We start from the raw sequence: 23231 nt of genomic DNA on the forward strand, positions 1-23231 counted from the left end.
CTCGCTGAGGCCGGGCCTTGCCATCGTGTGAGTGTTTACCTGAGTCTCCAGACTTACACTCAGGACATCCTCTCCAGCCTGTGTTTTTTCCTTCACTCATAACTTTTCAGGGGAATAACCTAATAATTTGTAGCTCTCCGAAAGCTGATGTTACACTGGGCGAAACACCAAGACGAATCAGACCCGACGGTATGGCAGTTCCCTATAAAGAAAAAAAAAACCTTTATTTTAACATGTTTTTGACTTTGGGGCATCCTACACACTTTTTCTTGAATTGCTAGTGAATTACAACGTGCTTATCTGGTTTAAAAGTTTACAGGAACCATCAGATTGTCTTTAGAAGTAGGATTTCCTTTTTTCTCCCTGTAAAGTATTATTTCTTTTAAGTTTATTTATTGAAGTCGAGTCAGTTCATGATGTTGTGTCAGTTTCTGGTGCACAGCCTCATGGTTCAGTCATGCATACACATCCATATATTCGTTTTCATACTCTTCTTCATTGTAGGTTACTGCAGGATGTTGAATATAATTCCCTGTGCTGTACCATAGAAACTTGTTGCTTCTCTATTTTATAGATAGTTGGAAGGCATTATTTCATAAATAAATCTTTTCACTCTCAAATTGACCAAAATAACACATTGAAGTTTGATGTGTCGAATTCATAATGATTTTTGTTTCTCTGGCAGAGATTTATATAGGAAATCATCGTCACAGTGTGGTAGCTTCATTTCTGGCATTTAAGTAGATGCTAAATAAAATACATGTTATATTTTGTATCTGTATTATCTCTATCCCGGGGTCTTGTTTCAGAGTAAACACGGGTAGTGTGAAATGCCGGTGTACTTTTCCTGTTTTTCTCTTTCAGCATACTTTCATGCTTGAGGTCCACATATTCAGCAACTAAGCATCTTCCTTTGATTGGTGATGGTGTTCATGTCTGCAAAGTAATGACACCGCAACACACTGCTCCCCTCTTTGGTTTTGCTGTTTAGCTGTTTAGAAAACCCTACCCTTTCTGACCCTCCCTTATCTTTTCTGAGGATCCGGAAGAGCTCTGCCATTTGTCCTTTTTGTTTGATACGCCAGGCAGGGCTTGGGGTTTTATAAAGAGCTTGAGTAATTCACACACCAAAAGGATATACTTCAGGTAGTGCAAAATTCACTTAAAATGAAACTGAATGCTGCAGTCAAGCATTTAAAGCATTCTTTCTCTTTTTCTTAAGAGAGCCGGTGAGAGCCTCACACCCCCGGCCCCAGGCGCACCTTTCCATGAGACTGACCCCTCGTCCATCACACCCCTACCCACCTCGAATCAGGCATGAAACAAGAGGGAGAGCCTGGACCTGCGAAGTGACTGACTTACGTGCATGTGCGGGGTCGAGGGTACAGGGCATGTCCTCTTCAGCAGGGAACAGCTGAGCACTGAGTGCCCTCTACCTGGAGCCGGGGAGGAGTGCTCAGGATAGGAGACAGTGTAGACTTCCCCAGGAGGGGACGGTGGTGCTGGTGTGGTCATGGGAGCCTTTTTCCCTCTCCCCTCACCTGCCAGCCTATGGTATGAGTGGTGCCCGTTGGTGTTTTGGAAGCTCCTAGAAGATCTGTCTGTGTTCCCAGTTTTTCCTGGAATGTTCTTCTGACCATCACCTGCCTCTCACGCCCATCATTTCCCAGAGCATCCTCACCTCTTCTCCCAAGCAGGTCCTCCCCACCAGACCCAGGTGCAGGGCACCTTCTCAGTCACAGCCTGTGTTTCTTGTGTATCCATCACATGGCAGTGTTCTTCCCACACGGTGGCCCCAGGGTCTGGAATTTCGAATTCATGATTCGGTTGAGTGTGTAGATGAAGGAGTAAGTGGAAGGGTCCTGTAAGGGAGAGTGATGAGTGTCATTGTGAGGGCTCCCAAACAAGTCTCGTCTGCTGTAAATCACGGACAGGAGGCACCGGCTTTTTTCCTGCCAGGTGCCTGTGGATGGCCTTTGTGGAGCCCAGTTTTCCTTATCAGGTTCTCTCCCCTGGTGATCAGCTCAGGTAGGCCTGAGGCCGTCAAGGTCCTGAGAGGTACTTGTTACCTGCAACTATCTCACTTAAAATGTGATGGCTCTCAAGGGGAACCGGGTATGGCTCAAATGGTAGAGCACACGCTTAGCGTGCACGAGGTCCTGGGCTCAGTCCCCAGTACCTCCATTAAAAAAAAAAAAGTAACAATAAATAAATAGACCTAATGCCCCCCCCCCAAAAAATGAAAAAAGGTGACAGCTCTCTCTTTTGTAGAGAAAGAGCAGGGTCATGAAAAATCCCGTAAAATGATGAAAATTGAGATACCCACTTCACAGGTGTTCACATGCCTGTCCCACGTGGGAGGTGCCAGGAGGACACAGCCCCCTGCCCTTTGGGAACCGACAATGTGCTGGGAGAGATGGGTGCTAAGGGTTTTTTAATCTCACAAATAAATGTATGATGTTAATTGTGATAAATACTCAGGGTTTGATGAGCACTTACTGTAGGGTACATTACCTCATCAGGGGTCAACAACCTCCCAGAGGGTGCAGCCTTGGAACTAAGAGTGGGAGGATGGATAGAAAAGCAGCCTAAGAAAAATGGTGAGGCTTCCGAGCAGAGGGAACGGACAAGCTCATTGTCTTAGGGACCTGGAAAGAAAAGAGGAGGCAGGCGTGGGAGGGAAAAGCCACGCAGGAGAGGCCAGTAATGCTGTGCCTTCTCGGCCATGTTCCAGATCCTATACGCACAGGGGAACCAGTGACAGATCTGAGCAAGGTGATGTGATCAGGCTGGGGGTTCAGATGCACCAGTCTGGCTGCTGTGGGGAATTGGTTGAGGGGGCGAGGGGAAGAGGAAGGGGGAGTCGGGGCCGCTGCAGGTGTCCAGTGAGGGCTGCTTGGTGGGGCTCTCGCAGACGTGGGAACGTCCAGGGAGGTGCTGGTGCTGGGGCAGGGAGGACGCCATGCACTCACCTTGAGATATGCTGAGTCTGAAGCTCCTGTGTGATTCTCAGGTAGACGTGGAGAATGCGGATATGCTCAGAACAGAGGTCTGGGCTGCAGGCCAGCATTGGGATTAATTAGCATGTTGGTGTGAAACCAGAGAAGTGGGTAAATTTGCCAAGAGAGAGACTAGAGGCCGAGAAGCAACGAGAGCCCACATTCCACCGTGTAAAGGCCAGGGAAGGGGTGAGTCACTGGCAAATGAAGGTGAGAGGGAGTTGCTGGAGGAGGTGAGGGAAAGTCATGACCCTGAAAAGTCACAGAATCCAAGGAGTTTCCCACCGGCAGAGAGGACGAGAGAGGTGAGGCTGGAGAACCACCCCATGGATGGGACAACGGGAAAGTCATTGGTGACCTTATGGGGTGCTGTTTCCATGGAGGAGAAAGGGCAGGATCCAGACGAGAGAATGGAGTCCCAGAGTTTATAGAGACTTCCCGTGAGGATGGGCTGTGGTTTCCATTCAGGTCTCTTTAGATTTGCAGTAAATCCTATCCGGTCCCGACTGAGGGAAGCTTCGCGTTAATGCAGCTCTTGCTAAGGCGGAGGGACTCTTCTAAGCTTCTTGCTTATCTTATCTCATTGGATCATCACAGCTGCCTTCTGTGGAGTGGGGCACCATTATCATCCCCATTTTACAGATGAAGAAACTGAGGCGAGAGGAGGTTAAACCCAACTGGCCCAAGGGTACGCAGCTAGAACGGGACAGAGCTGGGATTTTAACTAGCACCCTCTGTCTCTTAGCTGCCAAGCTGTGTTATTAAAGGAAGAAGCCCTTCCGCCTCCCTGGCTCGTTCATGAAACCACTCAGGCATTTTGCTGTGAAAGGGAGGTTTCCTGTTTCCCCATGTTTATGACCCGAAGGTGCCCGAGCACGCACGTGTGCACTTGACCTTATGGAGGTTTTATGGCCAAGGCTATCAGCCTCAACTTTAAACTTCTTTTCCCTCTCCTCTCTCTTACTTTTGCTGAGGTGACTGTTTTCAGGTCATTTGAAAATTACATGATGTTCCCAAATATAATTAGTTCTTATTTTCACTCAGAGAATTTTTATCGTGGGACCTGGTAAATCTGTTGTGTTACTGCAAAATTCATTTAACCGAGGGAGAAATTGTAACTGAGTCCTATGGAGATGGACACTTGGGGCTGGGGGTCCTCATGACTGACACGTGTTTGTAACAGACAGGTTCCTAAGTAATGCTATTTAATCCTTAAAGCCTCCAGCCCTGTAACACTTAGGTGCTCTTCGTCGTGTTATCCATTAGTGAAGAATGGCATTAACGTTTGTTCAGCAAATAAAATCCGTTTACAACTTAATGGGGTCGCGCAGGGCTGGAATCCAGGGTGCATGGGTTTTATGCAAGACAACTCTCACTGGCAGTGAGTGAGGGCACTGCTTATAACATCGTGAGCCTTTGTAATAAGAGATCAGTGTCTGAGATGTGGTTTGGACGTAACGGATGAATTTAGAGACAATTTCAGTGCACCATCTGAGCAGATTACCTTCTTGGCTTTCATCTCTAGTCACTAATTTAATTCGAATTTCCTGTTAAATATTCAGAATGAATAGTTATCCAGAGTTGCATCTCTGTTTCTATGAAAGGGGTAACTGGTACTTATTTAAATTCTGGAGACCCAAACCAATTTTCTGACCGTGTCCATGAACAGATTCCCAGACATTAGAGGGAACTCCTTTTGCTTGGTTTTCGAGGAACTAAGGAGCCTTCTAGACAAGATTTCCAGTTGTGATTCAGGGAGATCTGTGAGACAGGAGAGTTGAGATCACCCTGATATACAGTGCACATCGCTGTGACCCCTCACGTGTTCAGACCCTGGATGGCGGCCAAGGGAAACCCTGTGCTTAAATGCCTACGTGCTCCTTAACCCAAATGAAAGGATATTGGCCACTCTTGGAGAAAATAGAGAACAAAGAGATACCTTGTTTTAAGTGATCTGCCTGAGTCGTTTGCAGAACTAGACCCAGGTCAAATCCCACCCCCTGCTTCAGACCAGACAGGCGTTTTCTACCCCGTGTCATTTTCTTTATAAATTATTTCATTTGTTTCGAGTAGTAAAGACTTTATTGGTGACAAAATAAAGCCCACAAATGGCAAAATCAGTCTGGGCGGAACCATAGAGGAGCTCCATTTATATATCCCATTACTTGTTCTCGTAAAATAAAATCAAAGCAAAAGTCAACCTGATGTCAGTCTAGAGAAATTCACCAGGCACAACCTCCAAGTCTTATCCAAGAGAGACTAGTTTCACTCGGTAGTGTTTTGTTTTAATTTTTCGTTTTGCGTTTTGCCATCTGGATGGATAGAGGCAGAAAGACCACAATTTATATCTGATTTTACATCTGTAGGTGCATTTTTACTAGATGTTATTATGTTAGTGCTTTTGGCTGAAACCAAAAGCCCTACTGGAATGGCTCCATTTCTCTGCCGAGAGCATCCTGGTGCCTGTGAGCAGTACCCGTCGGCCTGCTCCTTGTTTCAGGGCCATTTGGCCACACTTTGTAGACGTCGTGACGACTTCGGTAGTGTTCGTTTCTAACAGCTGGGGCAAGAGACCACTCTTGTGCAGATCTGTTCTCAGCTCAGAGGCTTTGGGGTGACGGCTGAAGGAACCGCAGAGGTCTGGAAGCTCCCAATGGGAGCGAATGGCCTTGCCTTTCTGTATTTATCTGTCTCTTTCTGATGCACACCGTTAGAAATCACAGAGGCATTTGCAGAACCAGGGGCATGGGAGATCGGGGGAATGGGGGCAGCCCCAGTCTACTTCTTCCCATCCTGTAGGACCCTCCTTGTTCAGTCTCCACCTTTTCCCACCTTGATTACTCCAGAGACCTCCTCTCTGGCCTCCCGCCTACTGCCTGCCTCCAGCCACTCGCCACAATTCAGGCCGAGTCAGCTTTCCAAAGCATGTTTGCTGGATACATTTTAGTGGCTCCCCTGGGCTCAGGACAGAGTCGGGTTCCTGGATGCTGTCTGCAGAGCCCCGTGGGCTCTGGCCCTGCATGGTCCAGGATCATCTTTCCCCACTGTCCATCTCACGCTCTGTTCATTTGCTGCTTCTGCACAAGCAGAGTGGCACCACTGCTCTCTCACTCACCTCTGGGCTCAACTCAGGCTCTTCCTGCCCCCAGAACTCACTCTGTCTGCCCCCTACCCCATTCAGCTGTTTCTTGCTTATCTTCCAAGGCTCACTTAAGATGTCACTCCCTCCAAGAAGCCTTCCTGGTTCCCAGAGTCTGAGTTAGATGCCCCTGTTCTCTATTTCCCAGGTTCCCTTTACTCTTACCACAGCACTTATTGTGCTGCCATGATGGTCTTTCTTAAGCCCCGTTAGGCTGTTTCCATCCATCTCCAGGGGCTAGCAAAATGACCAGCACGTCATGGCTGTTTAATGAATGCTGAATAAATGGATGAGGAAGGATGAGTGCGTGACTCTGACCTTTTGCTCAGTGTCTGTTTTTGCTCTCCACCCTGTTGTCCTTCCAGTCCTGCAACAACAAAAAGAGATTGAGGTGCTGTCCCCCTAAAACGTATGTTTAGTTCCTCTCCAAGGGCTGCCAAGATTGTCGCATCACCTGGGAGCACTGGAACATGTCCTAGGATGAGCACAAATTCAAGAGAGATGAAAAGTCAGCTAATAGCTCCTGAGGGTTGGAAGTGAAAAGGCGCCCCCAGCTACTGCTGGTGTACATGCCAGAAGAGCTCACAGCTTTTGCATCTGCCACTTGTATTCTGATTATCTTTCACGAGCCTGGGTTTTTCATTTCAATAGATAATGAGTGTAATGTACAAGCTGAAGAAATCAAGATAATAAATTTGCAGGGATAATTTGGTTAATTACCGTGTTGCTGCGCGTGGAATCAAGAGCTGGAAGTCAACGCTATTTCCACTGTAACGTGCTCCATGTAAAGCAGTTCTTGGAACAATTAAAACACATCTATCCAGAGTTACCAACTCAAGACATACATTTTAAAATTGTATTTATTATCAAGAAAACCACACACAGTGTTCTCTGTGGTTTTTTTTCAAACGGAAGGTTGTGAAATTACACTGATTTGCTACGTGTTACTGTTGTATACACACAGGAAAAGTTTAAGACACAAAGGAAAGTTTAAGGTAATTGCTAAGATTGAAAATGGTAATTTGAGGATTGACAGGATACAGGCCTGGAGAAATTAGAACATCTATCCAGATATGAATCATCTATTTTGAATAAGACATAATTATCTATAGTTCTTATAATTATTTAGATCATTGTAACCTAAGAAGACCTTAGAAACCTGATCATTCTTTTGCCATTTCATTTATAAATTCTGATATGTTTGGTTTATAGTTGTGCAGTTCTTCTGTTTTTAATGGTTGTTAGATGCAGTGGAATCTTAAGTATTTTTAAAATGTAGCAAAAAAACTCAGGACTTTTAGAACATGCTCCCTTATTTCTCTATGTGTTGTTTTGTTCTGATTTTGAAAGCTGTCTGCACACACAGTCTGCAATTTCAGAATAGGTGACCCAGGGTCGGCCTTCTCTAGACTCCCAAGTTAGCTGGTTTGTGCACGTGAGGCATTCTCCCATTTGCACGTGGCTCCGTTCCTGGGCCCACTTGTAGCCCAGAATTTCTGGACAGTCGCTGTGCTCGGTACACTGCTCAACTCCTGCACCTTCCAGAGACCAGCGCCCTACCAAGCGCTGCTTCTGAAACACCTTTCCTTCTGATGAGAAATGAGGAAAGTTACCCCTTTCTTGTCTCTCCAGACATAGTTGTCCTCCCTCATCTGCAGTTCCAGTTATCCGTGGTCCACCGAGCTCTGAAAATATTAGAGAGTTCCAGAGATAAACTATTCATGAGTTAGCTGTAAATTACATGCCGTTTTGAGTAGCATGATGAAACCTTGCGCCATCTTGCTCCAGCCCACTTGGGACGTGAACCATCTCTTTGTCCAGCGTATCCCACCCGTTAGTCACCTTGTAGTCATCTCGGTATCTGTCTCGGTACTTGTGTTCAAAAGGCCCTTATTTTCCTTAATAATGGCCCCAAAGCATCAGCATAGTGACGCTGGCAATTCACATATTCTCTTACTGTGCCTAATTTATAAATTAAACTTTATCCTCGGTTTGTATATATGGGAAAACACATAGTGTGTGTAGGGTTCAGTACTATCTGTGGTTTCAGGCACCCTGAACATTTCACCCTGTGGGTAAGGGGGGACTGCTGTATTGGGCTGGAAATTAATTGTCATATCCTGACACAAGCTGTTTTATTTCATTCATTACATCTTCCTTATCTCTCTCCTCCCACTACAAAAGTGTACGTATTTGTGCCAATGTATCTCTCTCTCTCCCCTGAACTTCCTAGAAAGTTATAGGAGTTGTAACCTGTGGGCACTTTGCTATTTATTGTTACAACATTTTCATTACACTGTTTTCATTTTAGTGCCTTTTATTTTATTGTAATTCTATATAATTAGAGGTCTGTGGCTCTGTGGAATTGAAAATACAAAGGATTTTATATCCTGCTCTTTTTTTTTTTTTTAAAAAAGGTATTTTTCTATGGACATTGGTTAGGCTTCTGAAACCTGATTAAAAATCTTAAGATCAACATGCTTATTATTGACATGTTAGGCATTAATTTAACATTCTATTCCTCAGCTACTTGTAAATATCTTTTTAATAATCTCAAGTATAGATTTATTTCTGTATATAAAGTATATATATATATTTTAAATCACCCTGGGATTCTATATTAATTAATTTAACATTATTGAAATACTCGTATCTGCATAATTAACTTATCCATCATTTAACCTTCTGTTCTGTGGCAATAACTTGTGATCTCACAGTATTCTTTTGGTCAGTTTTTGAACACGTTTTTGAATTCAGTTTAACAGTGTAAATCTGGGCATATCCAGGGAAGGATAGGCTTTTAAAAATAGAACCTTTAAAGTTAGCTAAAAATGTTAGTAACAGCTTCTAAAAAATGGCCAATTCCCCAAAACTTACCCAGGCTGCTTCTCTGGAAACCAAATTACACTCTTTGACCCTGCTGAGTCAAAGACTAGGCTTCAAATACGAAAGCCATTTGAAAACTTTGTTGCAGATAAAACAGAGGGAAAGAGGAAAAGGGAGAAAGAAAATCTAACCATGATGCGTGAAGAAGATGGTCTCGCGAGAGGTTCCCTCCAGACAGTGAGAGTAAAACCTCCCCTCTCGTCTGCAAAATAAGCATTGATCGTTCTGACTTTTTAACTTTCTGTTTCTTTTTTGTTTTGTTTTTTCACTAAATTCTCTCACTTACCCTTCCACCCACACTCCAACTCCAGACTCTAGAAAAAGGCAAGCAACAGACACTGAGTTCTTTGGGACGTTCGCTAGTTATTGTGTGAAGTGAGGAGCCCACTGTGACCTGAATAAAGGCTGAAGAGCAGATCCTAACATGTTCAAAACGAGGTGGCTGGTGGGGAGGAGGGGTCATGGTAGCTGGAGTCATCGAGAAGGATCATCAGCAACCCTCGGATGGCTGAAATGATTAATCACTGCAGCACAAAAGAGCACAAAAGGAGATTTGTTAAGAATAAGCAGGGGACAGAGTGCTAGCCCCAGGGGTGACGGGCTCGTCTGCTTAATTATGTATTTTTAAAGCGTGTGCCACATCAAAAGCAAAGCACGTGCAAATGGAGGGAAATGGGCAGAAAATGCAGTGAGCAGAACATTTGGTGAATTAGAACAAACGTTTTGGAGATCAGATAAGCAATAATTTTGGTTTGAGCATTTTGAAAACGCATTCCTTCACCCCACCCAACCTCCCACCGCCAGTGTTTTAGGAGCACTGGGAAAACTCACAGTCCCTTGCAAGATGTGTGCTGCTGCTTTTATCACGAAAAATGATAAAGGGCCCATCAAAGCAATATCGCGGGAGAGCCTCCCTTTCTTGGAGGTGCAGGGATCTGAATAGCCTCCTTGGACGAGAGCAAACTCCATGAATTAAAGCAACAGAAACAATAGTGATCGCATGGCTTAACGTGTATTGATGGCTTACGGTGCCCTTGGTGTCTGTTATCTCTTTTAATCCTCACTATAACCCGCCATGATGTCATCCCCAGCCTTGCAGAGCAGGACACTGAGATAAGGGGAGGGTCACACACAGCAAATCAGAGATGAGGTTAGGGTTTAAACTCCAGTCTCCCAGACTCCAGAGCCCAAGTTCATAAAACATACGGCTTGATTTTTTTTAAAAAAAATTGAATTGTTTCCAAACATAAGATTAAGCAGATCCTTCTTGTGGGGATACAGTGAGGCCCTGTGTTTGTACCGCGTCTTTCTCACGGCCTTGAGGATAGGAATGGATGCCTCGTGGCTACAATGGTTGCCTCTGTGATAAGAAGCCGCAAGGGGTTTTCAAGGAATTTTGATTGAGGATTGATGCCTGCCGTGTGGCAGGAGGGGTGCACGGTGAGCACAGAAGTACTTTTGATAAGTTCCTTACAAATTGATGTCGAGTGTGTATTCACGTGTAACCTAGTTACTGAGTAATCCATCTTGAAACATCGGGTTGATCTGCATCATCAGCCTGTGTCATGCTGCCTTCTCTGAAGCCCTGTGGTCCTGACACCGCCTGCCCGTGTTACCCTGCATAAGAACCACAACAGTCAACACTGTCCTCTTCCCCAGGAGAAAGGCAGGTAAAGATGGGGAGTCAGAGGCACCAAGAGCCCCAGGTGGCCAAAGCCCCCTCCTCTGATGGCACGGGTGTGAGTTTTCACCCAGCTAGAGAGCTGGAGCTTTTGCATCTGACACTCTGTTCAGCAAGGGCTCTGCAACTGACCAGCTTGGTGACGTAGAGTCCTTAGAGATTCCAACACAGCACACATTTTGCAAAGAAGAATGCTACTGTTTTCACTCAGTATTCGATACGGCTGTAACATCTCTCGCCAGATAAACTAGTGGATGCAAACATCTTAGGGAGTCAACATGTCTAACCAAATGTTTTCATTCATCAAATGCAGTTCTGGAGGTACCCCAACCTTGTAAATCTGGAATGGAAATAAACATTTTATTTTGGAACTGACAACTTAGCTGCTATGATTCTCATTAGGATAATCAAGTATTTTCAAATTCATTAGAGGTATAAGGGTCACTGAAGGAAATCTCATTCTATAAAATCTAATTGTAGAATAGTTGTGAGATTATCTTTATTGCTAAGAAATCATTGCTTTGCTGAAGGACTCCTGCCTGTAGGAAAGGATTAATTTAGGATTAATAGCCACGCCCTGGATACCTAGAACCCAGATGTCTGCTTACAGCTTTTTTTACAACTTAGTATTACTGGAAAACAAAAGTGCGGGAATCACTTTGAGTTTGATTGACAAACAATAAAATACAAAGACAATGCTTCTTTGGAATAAAAATGAAAGCCAGCGGGGACATTAGAAATCATTTTACAAAAATATCATGTTTTAGTACAACTGTTCAGGTACACACACTAAGTCAAGCAGCAGCAAAGGGAATTAAAGCAGACTACACCCCCTGGTGGAACGTGGTTTGATAGGTGCTTGATGGCTTTGTATCTCTTTAAGTATAGTTAAAGTGCTTATTTAAATTTCTTTGCCTTCGTAGTTATCGTAAAACCGTGTTCATTTTCGTCAATTTGTGCCTGTTAGTTGCTTTTACAAGCTCATGGTTATACCAAATGTGCCTAATTATGAATCAGACTACCCAGGCAAAGTAATTTTTATATATATGTCCTAGTCTACTATGTTTGTAAAGATTCCATTTGAGAGCTCGCAAAGGATTAAAAATTATGCATAACTTCTAACTTATAGCAGTATTTTCACATTGAAATAAACCTGGTAGATTGCTTGGAACAGCTGTCTTGTTTATTGGCAAATGACATAGAACTCTCCTGCTTGAGTATAAATCCTTTCCACGTTAAGACTTATCCAACTGAAGAGAGCCATGTAAACTCAGAAGTCTACTTGGGCTTGGAAGGACAGTGAATTAAAATAGTAGAAGTCTTCAAAGAAAATCTCCAGCTTCCACATAGGCTGTCAAAGAAGACACAAGAAGGGAAGTGGGTTGATATTCCTATACCATGCAGGAAGGATTGTGTCTTTCCAATATTCTGTTCTTCATAGACATACAAATGTAATTTAAATTAGAATGAGATTGCCTATGTTTCTGTGTGATTTTGTAGCACCCAGCAATACTCTCAGTAAATATTTGCATGATTTACTGAAAATCTAACTTTGTGAAAAACTGACTCAACTTTTAAAGACATATCCTTTCAAATAGGGGACTTGTTACTTATTAATTACTTGTATTCCATGCCTTCAGTTATTACTATAAAAATGCCAGTGATTTCTAACACCCAAAAAATGAGTAAGAGCTGCAATTTTACATATAGAAAATTCATGTTTCCATAGGAACCCAAAAGCATCCAAAATTATAAACTTTGTCTTTACCCCTGTTAGGAATCCGCTTGAGTGACTTAGGAGTTTATAATGATACCTGTGGTTACTTAAAAATTGGGATGTCTATTCAGCATAGTCAAACTTCAGCAAGTTTTCTAACTGGTTTTCTTTTCCTTCTGTGGCAGCAGTAACATGTGTTTGACCCAGGCTGCTTGAGTGGCTCAAAGGAGGTTAAGGACAGCACAGAACTTGGTGAAGGGCTGTTAAGAGCAGCAGTGTTTGAGCTCAGAGCTACAGACGCTGGGAAGAGCAGCACTTCCACTCTTAGCACAGGAAAGATGCTAGAGAAAGTAAATTAACTACTTTGATTAAACCCGTGGAGGAACTGAGGCCACAGGGCAAACAGTTAACCTGAAATATGAAGAGAGATGGGAACCTTCTGGAAGAAATGGGACCTGAGCTTTTGCTATAAGGGACACACCCCAGGCCGTATAAACCAGTTAGACCAGTGAGAAGAAACTTGTAATGAATTACTAAAGGTGCGCATGGGCTCCTGGGAGGGCACCACAAGCGCAGGGGAGTCCGCACTCTCTTGCAGGCGTTTCTTCCCGCAGGCGCTCGTAGGGAAGCCCTGAGAGCAGGCTGGGAAGACTCACCTGTGGTGTTAGCCAGGAGAGGGGACTATCAGCCACTGCTGAACCTCCACCCAGAGCTGCATCCTCCACCTGTCCTACTGATCAGAAGCCTTAACCTTTTGGAAGAAGGGTGCAAAGTTACAGCCTGAGAGCACTGGTGGTTCCCCTTCCAGCTGGAGGAGAGGAGTGGCAACCTCCACCGAAGCTCAACTCAGACCCTTCTCCCCTGTCATTCCTAATAAACTAAAGCCTTAATCTTCAGAGGGAAGGGCAACCAAAATACATCCTGAAGTCCACTGTTCCGGTGCAGGAGTCCGGGGGAGAACAGGAGGAAACAAAAAGCTCTGCTCTGGGGAAGAGGCAGGAACGTGTGCTACCTAACATTACATTACGTGGAGAGGAAGGCCACACCACCAAGGCTTGTGTTCACGGCTCCCACCTGACACCAAGTCTCAGTCGGAACATCAGAGACCACCTTCCCTCCCCAGCTCTACAACCACATGAACTAGCCGAGTGAAAACACAGTGGGCTACACCTGGGAGAGCCAGACAAAGAGAAGACCCAAAGCCAGGTGGGGAGACTCCTAGCCCAGCAGAGAGCAAACTTCACATCCAGCCCAGCCCCTTCTTAGATCAACATAAACGCCACACTGAAGCCCCAAGAGAAGGAAGGGCATTCTCCTCTCCAAGCATAGGACATGCTTACCTCAAAATCTTATACAACGTGTTTGGGGTTCAACAGAAACTCAGGAGACGTATAAAAAGGCAAGAAAAAGCACAATCTGAAGGGACAAAACAATCATCAGAATCAGATGTGACACAGATGTTCGAATATCAGACACATAGCTTAACTGGCTACAGTTAATATGTCCATGGCTCTTAAGGAAAAGGCAGACAGCATGCAAAATCATAAAGGTAATTTCACTAGGGAGGTGGAAACTATAAGAGAAAGCCACATGAAAAATTTTGATACATGAGAAAGAAAGAGATGAAAAATGATATAATGGGCTCATCAGTAGATAAGACACAGTTGAAGAAAGAATCCATGAATGTGTTGATAAGTCAATACGAATTACTCAAAGTGAAAATGAAGAGATTAAAAACTTGGGCAAAAAAAAAAAACCAGAACAGAGCATCCGAGACTGGTTGGATAATAGTTATTAAATGGTCATTTATGTAACTGAAATTCCAAAAGGGGACAAAAAAGAGAACAGGGTGGAAGAAATAATGGCCAAGAATTTTCCAAAATTAGGGATAGGTACTGAACCACATATCCCAGAAACTCAAGCTCAGAGAACATCTAGCAAGATAAATACCAACACACACACCATGTACACACACACACACCAAGGTATATCGTATTCAAACTGCTGAAAACCAAAAACAAAAAGAAAATCTTGAAGTCTGCCAGAGAAACAAGACACTTCACCCACAGAGGAACCAGAAGAATGACAGCAGACTTCTCATCAGTAGCCAGGCAAGCAATAAAACAATGCAGTGCTTCCTTAAAGTGTAAAAGAGAGGAGAGGGGAAGAAACTCAACCCAGAATTCTCAGCAAACATATTCTTCATAAGCTAAAGAGAAACAGTTTTTCAGACAAACAAAAATTGTGCGAATTCATTACCAGCAGACCTACTCTACAAGAAATGTTAAAGGAAGTTCTTTAGGGAGACAGAATATGGTATAATAAAAAACTCAGATCTACACACAGAAACATAAGAGCATCAGCAATGGAATAAACAGAGTAAAGCAGCCACAACAACATGTAATAAATACTAAATCCATGCCTTACACTGAGCTGATTTATTTAGTGATTAAAATGCAACCGTTATGTTTTATTTAACAGATACGGTGTTCAGTTCAGACGAAGAAGTCTTGTGGTGGTGATGGTTGTACAACAGTGCAGATATGCTTAATGCCACCAAACTGTACACCTAAAAATGGTTAATGTGGGAAATTTTATATTATGTGTATTTTACCTTAATAAGCACCTATTATGTCCAAGGAGTACTCATTAGGGTACAAACATAAAGCAACTCTTTCCCTATGATTTTCTCTTGAAACCCCTTTCATGGGCTACCGCGTCCCCTGTCCCTGAATGACATCTCAGTAGCTCCCGTGACTTTTCCAGACAACACTAGATGATTTTAAAGTCCTCTAGTCACTCACTTCAGTAATTAAAATGCCCGGTTCCAAGGCATCATCAAAGCTCTGAGCTGTATTTAAAATTTTCCTTCACCCAGTTTGGGCTTCCTTCCGGCTGAAACCCCAGGAGGAAGGGGGTGGGCATAGCTCTGGTCCTTCTCTGTGTTACTGGCTTGTGATTTTCTTGTTTTCAGTTGGGGTCTCTGGTTCCCCCAGAGCTGGAGCTAGGGTGACAGAAGAGGGCTGAGGGGCTGAAGAGGTCACACTTGGTGGTCCTCGTGAGCTGGTACCGGTGCTCTTTTGGGTTGGTGGGTCTTTCTCTCTCTTGGAGAGAAAATACTCTTTCTCTCACGGGATTCCTTAACGGTTCCAAATATTTTCCTGACTCTGGACATCCACCTGGAGCTCCTCTGATGTGAGTAGTGCCTCTTTTCCAGTCTTCCCAACGACCCTCACTTCTCTCCCTGTTCTTGCCCCAACCTGGCTTCTGCATCTAATAGTATATGTTGTCTCTCTGTAGGTGGGAGTGTAGTCCGCGGCCAACAAAGCTTTCTGTGCTGCCAACCAGCCACGCAGTCAGCTGCTTCCCCGTTGATTTTTCAGGCTTAAGTTCCCAGAGCAAATATAAAGTCCTTTGAGGGCCGTCGGGGTGTGTGTGTATGTGTATGTGTGTTCGTGTGCGTGTGTGTTGAGAAGCCCTTTTACTTAAGCTTGAGGTGAGGAACAACCATCTCCCCTCCCCTTACCCATTTCAGATGAGGGAGGGGAAATGTCACAGTATTACAGCAACTTTCCCCAAGGAAAACTCTTTCTGGGCCTCCCATGAGTGCTGAGCGAACGGTCAGAACATGTTTTCTGAGCCCTCGATGCAAGCTTCGCGCCGCCTGCGTGTGCCTCCCTCTGACTATATGAGCTGTTGTCCGTTCTACATCAAAGCCCAGACAGAGCGAGCTCCGTGCTTGCACCCTGTTCGGCGGTGCCCAGTTACAGCATGATCAGAACGTCCACGCTTAGACACAAGGTGCACTTGGTACAGGGTTTACCGCTTTGTTCTGTTACTGTAGCATCTACCATCTCATTGCTGAGAAAACCTCTCGTCTCAGAGACAAGGCTTTAGCCACGTGGAACTAAGGATGTCTGTTCTCCCTTACTTTCCTCACATTCTCAGGCTTCTTAATCCTTTCCTATTTTCCCTTTGCCTTTTTCACTTTTGCAATGACTTTGGTCTCAGACAAGGTACACGGACCCGCCTGAAGTCCTGAGCCAGCGTCTGCATGAAGGGCCTAGTGCTCAGGCCTTATTGAATAGTCCAGGTCAGAATCCAGTTTTTAACTTCAGTAGGATCCACCAGAGGACAAAATTAATTCTTATTAAGAGCCGGTTCTCTTTTAATTTAGTGAATGTTTCCTCTCCTGTGTTTCCCAGAACTACTTGAAGAGCTATTTTTAAAAGACTGTTTTAGCTTAAAAATAAAACTAGTCCATCAGTCCGCTTACAGAAATAGTATCTTGGTTTACAGTGAGCACATCCCAGTGTTACGGAGCAGGGGTTGGGACAGGGGTGAGCTGACCTTTACAGACATCTCTGGGGCAACTCCATGGCCTCCCCTCCCTTCCCCCTCCAACGCCTGCCAACAGTGGCTGTCCCTGTCCCCAGGTTGGCATGTACCTAATGGTGTCCTTGAAAAACTTGTTGTTTAGAGTGTGTTATCACGTAGCAAGAAAATGTTGAAGAAGGAAAGCACAGACTTTTAAACATATGTCAGTGTTTCCTGATTATCTTTTTTTATGAGGTCAAACCCTTCATTTTGACGCTTAATGAATAAAATGCCCATGTTGCAAGAAATGGGATAATGAATTGTAAAAAGACATAATCAGCAGTGACTAACTAATTAAGGGAATTGAAATGCAGAGTCATTGGGGAACGCATTAATAATAACACAGTTTGTTTCCATATGCTAAGGAATTCTGTTTTGAGAAAATCAGTCATCACACACTCCATGGCAAAGAAGAGAAAAAAAAATTAATGTTGACTAAGAGAAACTGTAATTAGATGTTCTGCTTTTAAACAGCTGAATAAAAGATGAAATCATATAGAAAGTATATTTAGATACAAGTCAGAAAGTAAACTGATTATTATTCATAGGGCTGTTAATAGGAGCTGTAATTTATACATCTAGTGGGAATTGTGTTAGGCAATTAGGGGAGTCACACGAGACGTCTTCATGCGTTCACGTTTATGTATTTTCCTGTATCATACCAGTGACCTCTTTTTTCTCATCCTCCACCTTAAGCGTCAGAGTCGTGTCTTGTGGTAGCGGGCAGTGAGCCTTTAGGGGTTCTGGAGTTCGGCAGGTCTTACCTCCAGAGCGTGCTGCTTCGGGACACCACTCGGTCAGTGCGTCCCTTAAGCCTCTGTCGGGCATCCCCAGCAGGCCAGCACAACCCTTCAGCTTTCATTACCGTTTCCCCTGTTTCTTCAGAGGTCACTGGAAAACAGTAATATCTTATTTCTAGTGGCCACTGTGGGTGGTCTCCAAATACGGAGAGCGGGAGATGGCGACCGAAGCAGTTACTGGAGACGGGTCCCCTGTGTCTAACCCAGCTGTCCGGAGCAGCCACGTTTCACCAACAGTCAGCATGTCTCCTTGGTGGGACACAGAAATCATTCCCTGTATTTATTTTTGTTTAAAGTGAGACATCAGAAGAAATCTGTGAGATCATGGTTGCAATGAACGAGGTTCTGATCTCGGGTTCTCCACGAAAATGACACATTTGGGGGGAATAAAATAATTCAGAGTGGGAAACAGGGGTGTCCGATTTTAATAAACCTCCTCCACCTCCCTGGTAATCTATGTCCGTGTACCTGGTTGCCAGTGGGCACACCAGGCTGAAGCCGTCTCACAGCTGCGTTCTTTTATTAATACGAAGGAAATTGAACCATAAAGCAGGCGGTTGCTTTTACCTCTGGGTGTGAAATGCCCACACTGCTGTGCCGCTCTGTGTGGATTGGGGACCAGGACTGGGTAGATGGGCAGGGAATCTCGGCTCTGTGAGAGGCGTGCTTTGTGTTCCTTATTAATTTGCTGAACTAACCCCCTGAGTTTCCTTTCACAGAATAGAAAGAAGATTTCTTACTTTTTCTTTGGGCGACATATGTCGATATGACACACACTGTAAGGGTTTTGCAGTCGGGGTGGTAGGAGGAGTCCTGGACCAGAACTCTGCCTGCCTGGGTTTGAATCTGCTGTTTTTGTGGCTTTAAGGGAAAAAAAGAATCACTCTGTGCCTCAGTTTACTCATCTATAAATCAGAGATAATAATACTTTAGTTTCCTGCCCTGCAAAGTAGTTATGAGGGTCTAATGAGAAATATATATGTCACAGTGCTTTACAAACTGTAAATCATGTTATAAATGCCAGGATTGTTTCCGATTGTAGTTAATATTTTATGTGTTACCTTCCTTAGAATACGAAGTTCTCAAAGTTCTCCAAGCGATAGACAGCCTTACAGAGGTTCCTGGGCTGTAATTGTAGAATGTGTAACCTGCCATTGCTCTTGATAGAAAAATAATGAATCATGTACAGACACACTGTGAGCAGGATAATGCCTCCCCCAGCCACCCCCAAAGATGTCCACGTCCTGATCCCTAGAACATGTGACTATGTTAGGTCACAGGGCAAAGGGGAATGAGCGTACAGATGGAATGAGATCGCTAATCAGCTGACCTCGGGTTGGGGAGATTATCCAGGACCATCTGGGTGGTTCCAGTGAATCACAGAGGTCTGTATAAGCAGAAGAGAAAGAACTAGAGGTATGGGAGGATGAGAAGGACTTGCCCAAAATTGCTGGCTTTGAAGATGGGAAAAGGAGCCGAGAGCCCAGAAGTGCAGGCAGCCTCTAGGAGCTGGTAGGGGGCGAGGAACAGATTCTCCACTGGAGCTTCCAGAGCAGAACACAGCCCTGCTGACGTCTCGATATTGTCCAGTCCTGGACATCTACATTTCTGAACTGCAAGATCATAAATTTGTGTGGTTTTAAGCCACGAAGTTTGAGGTGATTTGTTACAGCAGCAATAAAATAAATAATAAAAACCAACACACGCATGCACGCAGATTTTGACTAAAGTAGGTAGACAAGATTTTTCAAACACTTATTTTAAAATATCCCATAGTTGGGTGGGGGACAGGTAATAGCTCAGTGGTAAAGCATGTGCTTAACATAAATGAAGTCCTGGGTTCAATCCCCAGTAATTCCATTTTAAAAATTATTTTAAAAAAATACCACAAAGTCAAGGCTGCATGTGGCCACACTCACCTGGAGGAGGTAATAAGAGTCTAACGCCTCTACCTGAGCTTGGTTTGCCCGGGCATTTGCACTCATCCTCTGCTTTGCTTTTGCTTTATTTCCTGGCTTAAATAAGCAATAAGTTTATTGCTTTGTGCCCTGTGGGTGTTTCATAAATACTTCTTGTCTGCCTGACAGTGTAAGTGTTGTAATTATTTCCTAGATAAAGAAGCAGATGAGGTGAGAAAGGCCAGGTAAAAGGAGGGAATTATCTGGGGTTGCCTAGCAACCCTGAGGATGCCCAGCTGCCTTCAAGTAATCTTCACCGATCACCTGCCCTCCCTCCTAAACAATACGTTATATTCTAGGTTAGCTCCAGTGGTAACAGACCTTTTTGCTCATCTCAGGTACCAGTATTGAGTCAAGCCCCAGAGGATCATGAGTCCAAATCACTGGTCAATCGGCTCATTAAGAAAACCTCAAAATTCATGAGTGCCTAAAATTCATCTTATACATAGTGACTGAGCACTTACTATATTCCAACACAAGTGTTGAAGACACTGAAGAAGACAGATCTATCACCCCAAAGATGTCATGAAATGAATGTCCTTTGTCCCATAAGTTGTCCATTAATACCTACTGCAGGTCTCCTGAATAAAATACCCTATCAGCAGAAAATATTATTTTTAAATATAATACATGGCCATAAACTAAGCAGTTAATGACCCCAGATAACAGTTGAATAAGAAACTTGTAAAAAAAATCACAGAAAAGCATGCAAGGTGACAAATGTGCACATAAATATAGTGCAATGTGATGTGAGGCGTATCAGGAGCCTTGGGGTTGGTTTATTTGTTTGTTTGCTTCTTTTGAGGATATAGGTTTCTCCTTAGCTCCTTGGTGCTAAATGGCAGCAGTTCCAGAACATCCCCTGCAGCTGGAGATCAGTAGCAGCCGACCGAGGCCGAGGTGGCGGGTGGCTCTGAGGACAGGTCCTGTTTTGAATTCCAGCTTCACCACTGACCTGCTGAGTGATTCCGGATAAATCACTTAATCTCACTGAGCCTATTTTCTGCTTCTATTAAATGGACTTAACATCACAGGAGGGTGAAATGAGACAATATATGTGAAGCCCCGGCTCAGGCAGACCTGCTGCCCTCCCCACCTGCGGTGGCAGCAGCTGCATTAAGAGTGAGGGTCCCATGTGGCCACTAAGAGCTCGACATCTTCAAAGCTGCCTCCTCTTCTCTGCCAGCCCCTCATACGAAGCTCTGCTGTCATTTTCCCTGCCTGTCCCACCTTCACTCCTGCACCCAAGGACATACCTTGGATCCTCAAAGTTTTTCTGCTTCCCAGAAACTTTCTTCATATTCCAAGGGAAAAAATTTTTAAACTCATGAGGAAACACTGATACTGCACTTTAACTTCATTGTCTCCTTTCCCTTTCAAACCCACATAAGACCACTTCTGGCCAAGTTCTCTCACCTTTCCTGGGTGAATTCCAGTGTTTTGATTCATTACCTTGGCTATCCGTTCAGTCCTCCCGCCCAGGGTATGAACCTGTGAGCTTAAAATGGAAACAGAAAAACTCCTCCCTTTTCTGTAGCTGCCACTTCTAAGTCATTAAGTAATTCAGTGTTTTAACACACTAACAAAAACACATGATTGTTTAACAGAGTATATTATGGAAAATGGTAGCGTTAATAGTCTCTGTGGAGTTCTAGTTGGGGAAAAGTACATTATAGCCTTGCCAAGGCAGGGGGCTGTTTTCGTATGTGAAAATAAGTTACTGACATTGTACATCATTTTTATATCTTGTTGCCAGGCAACGTATCAGAATGTGGTTATTGCAAATGTGTCTGCTTTCTTGTTTTAAAAAAAATCCACTTCTTAATTCTGTTAAGTTAGCCCTGTTATTGATTCTGTGGTCTTTCCTGAGTGTATTGATTGAGGTTCTTCCGTTAGCTTGGGGCAGGAGAGGGTAGAGGGTTGCAGGTTTGCGTCTGTAACTAGAATACACACATGAGCACTAATCGTTAGCTGTCTTGTTCATCCCTCTTTGTTTTCATACAGAGACAGGTAGAGTTCTGGTACCCAGGGATGTGATATTCAAAGAACTAGAGGAAGATGGGGACAGAATCTGCAGGTGAATTAAATAAATAATTACACGTATTTTCTAGAATGTGCTTCCTGTCACTTATGGTCCAGAATATTGCTTTGTTTTCTTTCTCCTGAATTATGACTCTTGTTTCTGCCTATGTTCACTTCTTGTTTCCGCCTCTGTTCACTTCTTGTTTCCTGTTGATAGGCCCCATCAGAGCCAAACTCCCGTCCCTTACGAGAGCTCAGGGGTGGTGTTCAGAGGAGGCAGAGAGTGTGAGGAAGTGTGACTTTTAAATCCCCGTGAGATAGAGTTCTTCTGGCTTCTTTTCACCTGCTCTTCCCAGGCTCCTGCTGACATGGGGCTGCTTTGATCATTGGTGGGGGAGGGATTTCCACCTTAGAGTGATGAGGATGCAGAACAGGGCACCTGGACAGAGGGAATGGTCAGCAGTTTATTGGTCACATGTATTCCCTGGGGAGGGGCGCCCAGGACCCCACAGGGCCTGCACTCTGGAACACAGTGAACTGGTAGGGGCTTTGTGGGGCAGCCTTTGGGGTAACAAGGGGATGGGGTGACCCTGGCCCCGACCGGGGTGAGATTGGCTGGTTCAGCTAATCCTGCAGCCTGGCAGGGAACCAGACTCCCTACTCAGGGGTGAGCAGGAACTGCACCTGGTCCCCTTGATAAGGAAGGCTGCTGGGCTGGGAGACCTTACCCACGGGGACAGGGTGGGTGGGGGCTTGTGGCTAGGCCGTGCACGTGGAGCGCTCCTGGCTTCGCCGGGTGTCAAGGTAGCACGTACCACTGAATCTCAGTTACAGCACTTACATCACAGAGGCGGACGGCTAGACGGGTTCTTCTGACTTCAGGGCAATGAAACAGGACCATGGGGTAGAATTCGCAGTGCGGGGCTTCTGTGGAAGACCAGCTGAGGTATCAGAAGACTGAAGGGTCTGGCTGGGGATACAACAGGCCCCCAACCTAGAAAGAACAGAACCTGGGTGTGTTGGTAGGGGTTCCGAACTTAGGTCCATGGCTAGTCCAGAGTCCTTACAAGACCTGGGATTCTGTGATCTTACAGCAAAGAACCAGCAGACCAGATAGCACCCCATCCGCCAAGCTGTTTTCTCTCGCCTATCCTGTGCTCAATCCCCTTCCGTCCAGGATCCTAATCCCCCATTTCAGCATTTCATCAGCAGATAATCTGATGAGCCAGATTTGCATTTACAGGTGACCAGTTTCAATTCATGCTCACGTGAACAGCCTTCTGTCACTGTTGATGGTGCAAGAAATGGCCCTAGGGGCACCAGGAGCACCACACAGATGAAGCCAGGCCTGTTTGGGGGTTAGGCTAAGGTTTATGCCCCCTTCTCATTCCTTCTCCAAAAGCCTCAGCTGAGCTTTGAGCCTTTAAACATGGCTTTGGTCCACTCCAAGATCTGTGATAAACTAGGAGGTTTCCACGGGCTACCATATTCGATCAGTATGTCTCTTTCTTCCCAAATGATGAAAGATTATTGAAAAAAACCACTAAAACGTGTTGTTCTTGGCTTATAAATTATAAGGGACGCCCATGTAAGGATTCACCATTCAACGCGGAATGCTTACTACTATTTGCCAGACAGGGTGCTGAGCCCCA

The 23231-nt window shown here is 44.6% G+C and overlaps 1 protein-coding gene across 6 annotated transcripts in view; it reads left to right on the forward strand.

Moving 5' to 3' along the window:
- Positions 1-23231, forward strand: part of AFF3 (ALF transcription elongation factor 3) — a 493384-nt gene that overhangs the window by 264062 nt on the left and 206091 nt on the right. The window lies entirely within an intron of this gene.

This window comes from Camelus dromedarius, chromosome 33 (assembly GCF_036321535.1).
Source record: "Camelus dromedarius isolate mCamDro1 chromosome 33, mCamDro1.pat, whole genome shotgun sequence".
NCBI classification, from domain to species: domain Eukaryota; kingdom Metazoa; phylum Chordata; class Mammalia; order Artiodactyla; family Camelidae; genus Camelus; species Camelus dromedarius.